The 6,000-nt window shown below is 32.0% G+C and overlaps 1 long non-coding RNA gene across 1 annotated transcript; it reads left to right on the top strand.

Moving 5' to 3' along the window:
* The first annotated feature begins 364 nt into the window (after nucleotides 1–364).
* LOC125588720 lies at nucleotides 365–2,541 on the top strand. The gene is made up of 3 exons (XR_007324847.1): nucleotides 365–1,249; nucleotides 1,415–1,532; nucleotides 1,641–2,541. It is a non-coding gene; the product is annotated as an uncharacterized LOC125588720 (long non-coding RNA).
* The last annotated feature ends 3,459 nt before the right edge of the window (nucleotides 2,542–6,000 follow it).

Below are 6,000 nucleotides of genomic sequence, written 5' to 3'. Positions count from 1 at the left end.
AAGAAATCGGATGTCAATGGATATTTAAAATAAAGTTCAATGCCGATGGAACAGTGGAGAGATACAAAGCACGCTTGGTTGCGTGTGGCAATAAACAAGAAGAAGGGGTTGATTATAATGAGACGTTTGCACCAGTAGTCAAGATGAATACAGTTCGTATCTTACTAGGTATCTCAGCTGCTCGGAATTGGGATCTTCACCAAATGGATGTGCATAACGCATTCCTTCATGGTGAACTTGATGAAGAAGTATACATGAAGTTACCTCCTGGATTTGCTTCTTCAAAACCGAATCAAGTCTGGTTGGAAGGTTAGTTTACTTGGCTGTTACGCGACCAGAGTTGAATTACCCAGTGCACATTCTTGCTCAGTTTCTTCAGAAACCGCGCCAAAAGCATTGGGATGCAGTGATTCGTCTTGTTCGTTACTTGAAGGGCCTACCGGGTCAAGGGATCATGTTGAGTTCTGAAAGTGATCTCTATCTTTCCGCATATAGTTACTCTGATTGGGCAGCTTGTCCACTGACAAGGAAGTCACTCACAGGCTACATTGTCATGATGGGAAATTCACTTGTGTCTTGGAAAACAAAGAAGCAGCCGACGGTGTCAAGGTCATCAGCAGAGGCTGAATATCGGGCGATGGCAATGACATGTAGTGAACTTAAATTGATGATCGGGGTTATGGATTCTTTGGGTATCAGACTGCGTTTTCCTATACCTTTTCAGTGTGATAGTAAAGCGGCCATTCACATTGCCAATAATCAAGTTTTTCATGAAAGAAAAAAGCATGTGGAGGTAGATTGTCATTTTGTTCGGGACTTTATCAAAGCAGGGATCATAGCTACTAATCATATTGGTACAATGGAACAACTGGCGGATGTGCTCACTAAGTCACTTGGTCGACAGCAGTTACTCTATCTACTTGACAAGATGGGTGTTCAAGATCTTCACGCTCCATCTTGAGGGGGAGTATTAGATAAAGATAAACTTATAGTTTAGATAAAATAAGCTAAACAGCTATTGTAGTTATCTCCTATTGTTGCGGATGATATCGCGTATAAATATTGATGTATTGACCTTGAGATGAATAACACAAACAGAGGTTCTATTATCTTGTTATTAGATCATTTTATTAAGGTTTGGATTGTTATTTGACTTTCAGTAACTTACAAGTTTCCGAATTGTTGCAGTTTCCCTGGAAAAGCTGTTGGAGTGTCAATCGGTTGCTCTGATGCTCCTGCTCAAGCTGAGGTACCTCTACCTGAAAGCCTGATTCTATCAGTGATGTAAATTACACAATGACATGCTTAAAGTTTCTGCTTGAAAGAAATCATAGACTTGAAGAGGGTAATCATTATAGTATTGAAACTTTGCTTGTCCGAGTGTTTTAGCTGTTTTTTCGTTGATTGTGAACAGGCACCTGCAGCTGATGACGATGATGACATGGATCATTTTGGTGACGAGACTGAGGAGGAAAAGAAAGCTGCAGAGGAGAGGGAGGCTACTAAGAAGGACACCAAGAAGCCCAAAGAGAGTAAGCCTCTTTATTTGTTTTACTACAAGCACGTGTCTTATGGGGAGCACATGTGTGAGATTATAATGATGAGTTCTCATTCTCTTCTTAATATGAAATTTTGATTAGGTGGATAGTCATTTGTGCTCATGGAAGTAGAGTCATTCGATGATGAGATGACATGAAGAAACTGGAATCGAAACGAGTGTAAGCTATGAACTATTTGTGTAGGCAGCTTTCTAATTGGTTCTTTTCTTCTGTTTTTTTGTTGCAGAAAAACTGGTACCAGTTGGTTACGGTGTCAAGAAGCTCACGATCATGCTCACATAATATTGAGCTTACAGGTCCAAAGTTTAACCGACCCAAACAATTTAATATTTGTGAGGAAAAAGTTACTATTTTGTAATCCCATTAATGACCAAAAAAAACTCTGGCATGCAATTTTCACTACGGTTTATTTAAATTTTATTTCAAAATATTTGTTTTAAAACAGAAGTAACGGCTTATTACAAATTAACAAAAAAAAACAACACCTACCAAATTTGGGATAATGAACATTAGTTTCAAATAAACACAACTACATAGACCACTCTCCTACCACATCAAAAAATCATATACAACAGAAACACATAAAAGAACCACATTTCTGTACTCCCCCTCCAACTTATAAATATACAAAAGCGGACAAATCAAAGACTACAACAAAACACAGCGTTACCTTCAAATATACCATCAATTAATTATATAAAGTTGTAATTACGTCACCGACCCCGCGCTTGCACGGGGATACACCCCTAGCCATGCATAATCAAGACGTGCATGCATAATCAAATTAAAACGCTAACCAAGCAAGGAATCACATGCAACTGTGGATAAAAAACAATCTAACGGTTTTTTCAGTATCGACCAAAATTAGACTCAAGGCCCACCACAATTCAATCCCAAACATTTTAAGACCCACAATTATATATTCATTATATTGAAACATTAAGCTACAAGAGTTCAAATTTTATGTTAACCATTTAAATATTTAAGAAACCAACAAAATATTTTCCACAAATCTAGTAAACTCATAAAATAGATAGTTATATAACTATATAATCTATATAAAGTTTAAGAAATATGAGAATTTTTATTTTCTTTTCATTGATCAGTGGCTTCGTACAAATATAAGTTGCACAGTCTGTCGGGAAAGTAATTTATGAGTCAATCTCATATACTATTAGTAAAAAAGGTTATCATGTTTTAACCTCCAAGATCATTTACGTACTACTTAAAATTTTAATAAAACTAAACATAAAAACATTTTTTTCCTCACGATTACATATTTACCCCTAACCAATTCCCTAGCCCCTAAATCTCATATAAATTTCAATTAAAACAATATATATACAACATACTTTCAGAAAAAAAATAAACAGATTAACACATATCCTTTTTGGGTCATGTATCCGGAAAAAATTCCACTCTAAATTGCATAATTCTGAATACCAAATTTTATATTATTTCCCTTACACCATTTAACAAAATATACTAACAACTCACTCATTTCACCCTAACCAACCCCATGGCACCATCTTTTGAAAATGAATATGCTAATAGTACTAATCATAGATAAAATATCAACACATATGAATTCACCACTCATTCTTATATCAATCTAATGAAGTTGTGTAACATCCAATGTCTCGTTCATCACCACTAAGTCACCCAAAAATACAAATATTTAAAAAACGAACAATAACATCCCCTACACCAAACTACACAACGCATTAACCTTTTACCCACCCTACAATATCCCGTACACCGGACTACTTAACACAATAATAATGCACCCGGCTCCGCGCTTGTGCGGGGGCTATGCCACTAGTTTAGTAAATGATTATATTGAAATGTGTTTTCTTTTTATTAGTTTAAAATATTCAGTTGTTTTGAGATTTTAAATAACTTAGCTAAACGGATAATAAAATATATTTGTAATTTAATTACAACAAAGCATGTAAATTAAATATAAATTTTAGTATTGTTAATAAAGAAATAAAGTTGTATATAAGATAATAATGCAATACATATATTTCATCAAAAGCGATTGTAATCATTTTGTATAAAACATATTTAAAGTATGACATATTTAATTTTATAAAATAAGTTCCCGTGCGATATCGCACGGGTTCCTTACCTAGTTTGTTTAGTAGAACACTTACTCTGCTACAAACAAAAGACAATAAAAAGTTTCACACCACAAATATTGCAGAGAGAATGGAAGAAGCTAAAGATCAACACATGTTATAATATACAAATATAACCATTTAAATATACACATGCTATAAGAGTATGAGAATTTCTCATTTGAAATACTATTCTTTGCTTTTTTTTCTTGTTTTTGTTTAAATTCTCAATAAATATTTATTATTAAAGGTGTTCTTAACTCACTCTTTTAAAGGGAACAAGACAATTCATTTCTCAAGAAATTCACCAGTAATTTGAAGTGATATAAATTTTGTATTAATACTATTATTTAAAATTCATAAATGTTTCTAATTTTTATATTAAAATATGGTTATTATATTTGAAAGTTACCTTTTAAATAACGATATTAGATCCCATTTTTAATGTTATTGATATAGGATTCTTATTTGTCAGCAGAAGTTACACTCCCTCCGTTTCACAAAGATAGATTTTCTACCATTTGCATAAATATTCAGAAAACACATTAAATCACTATAATAAATATATTATTTTCTGCAGTTTTCAATTTTAATTAACTTTTAACCAATAGTAATTCAATAAAATCAATTAATTTTCTTGAAGTTTACAATTTTTCCATAGAAAACACAAAATATCTATCTGAAACAATCTTTTTTCTAAAATATCTATCTTTTTGAAACGGATGGAGTATTATTGAGATTTTTTTTGAACAATACAAGATCCTAAATAAAATGTTAATTGTCTCAAAGGTACAAAAAATTAAATAGATGGGAGCCAAATGCCTTAAAGAAAGAGACACATGAAATATGAGAACACAAGACAAATCCATACTAAAACATAATTAAAACAACGTTTCTGGAAATCTATAATTCAAAATCAAGAGGAAGAAAAAACTGAACTAAAGATTCTGCCTAATGAATTAAAAAATCTCGAGAGAAATTGAATCTCAGTATACTATAATTTTCTAGAGAAGTTGTAAAGATTGAATTCGTCTCGCCTTTGAATTAGAACCTCGTTTCCATTTAGCTAATTCTTGTAGACAATCTGATATTACGTTTCCATGCAGAACGTATTTCCCGAATACATGTTGCAATTTGGTTAGTGTTTTGGTTGCTATGGACAGCCAAAACTATTTGTTTAATGTATCTTTATTGTTAAAATATCTTTTATTTTAAGTATTTAAACTAAATAATTATAATAATATAACAAAATTCAATTATTTGGTTAAATTTAAATAAGTTTAACAAAGTTAGACCACTTTTGTTTACAGATTTTTTCACCATATGTGAGAATTTCTCATTTTAAATACTATTATTTCTATTCTTTTTCTTTTTAGATACTCAATAAATATTTAGCAATAGAAATATTCTTTAACTTAAAAGGAACAAGACACTTCATTTTTCAAGAAATTCACGAATAATTTGAAACGACGTCAACACTATTATTTTTTAAGAAAATTAAAAACTATTATTTAAAATTTGTAATTTTTCTAAGTTTTATTTGAAATATGGTTTAATATTCTCTCTTGCTCAATTTTGGCGACTTAACTATCCAATGATACGAAAACTGTTTGAAATCAGCTGACTAAATCCATTAGCATTTTTCTCATAATCAACTTATACTTAAAAGGGGACTATTCAAAGAACATGTTAAATGGTTCAAGAAATGAAATACCACTTAAATGGTTCAACTTTTGAACATTTTTATTATAGAGTAGTGATTTTAATTTCTCCGTAGATAGCAAAATGTTCATCTTTTTTTAGTCATGCAATTCAGCTGTCTCTCCTTCGTAACTCCTGTCAAATGTGATTTTCACTCTCAATGTAAATCATCCAAACTATTCTATGATTTTCTAAGTACTTTGAAATTCATTTTACTAATTGGTCATTTTGTTCAACCACCAAAGATTCTAACAAGAAGAAGAGGGTCTATGTTTCTTTTCCACATGGCAATACCAAGATTTTGTTGATCGGGAAAAAGAAGGATAAACTTAGGATCATAAGCGCGTCAAGTCAGGATGATCCTGATGTGAGTAGTCTTCAAACCTTGTGGAAACGTGTAGATGATGTTGCCAAACAATTGAAAAGAGCTGGTGATGTGTTAAAGATGATCGATAGGATCTACCACGGGAGGATGATGGAAAACTTATCAACTCTGGTAGAGTTTTGTTGTGGCAGAAATAGTGTGCTATGAAACTGTTTTTTACTAAAAAAATCTTTAGAAAACGTGAAAACATCATCTTTGTTGCACATGATAATCCAAATCCCAATGAGAATAATCT

The sequence above is a fragment of the Brassica napus genome, chromosome C6, assembly GCF_020379485.1.
Source record: "Brassica napus cultivar Da-Ae chromosome C6, Da-Ae, whole genome shotgun sequence".
Lineage (NCBI taxonomy): Eukaryota > Viridiplantae > Streptophyta > Magnoliopsida > Brassicales > Brassicaceae > Brassica > Brassica napus.
Note: the sequence above shows the minus strand (reverse complement) of the source record. Positions and strands in the feature narration are given on the sequence as shown.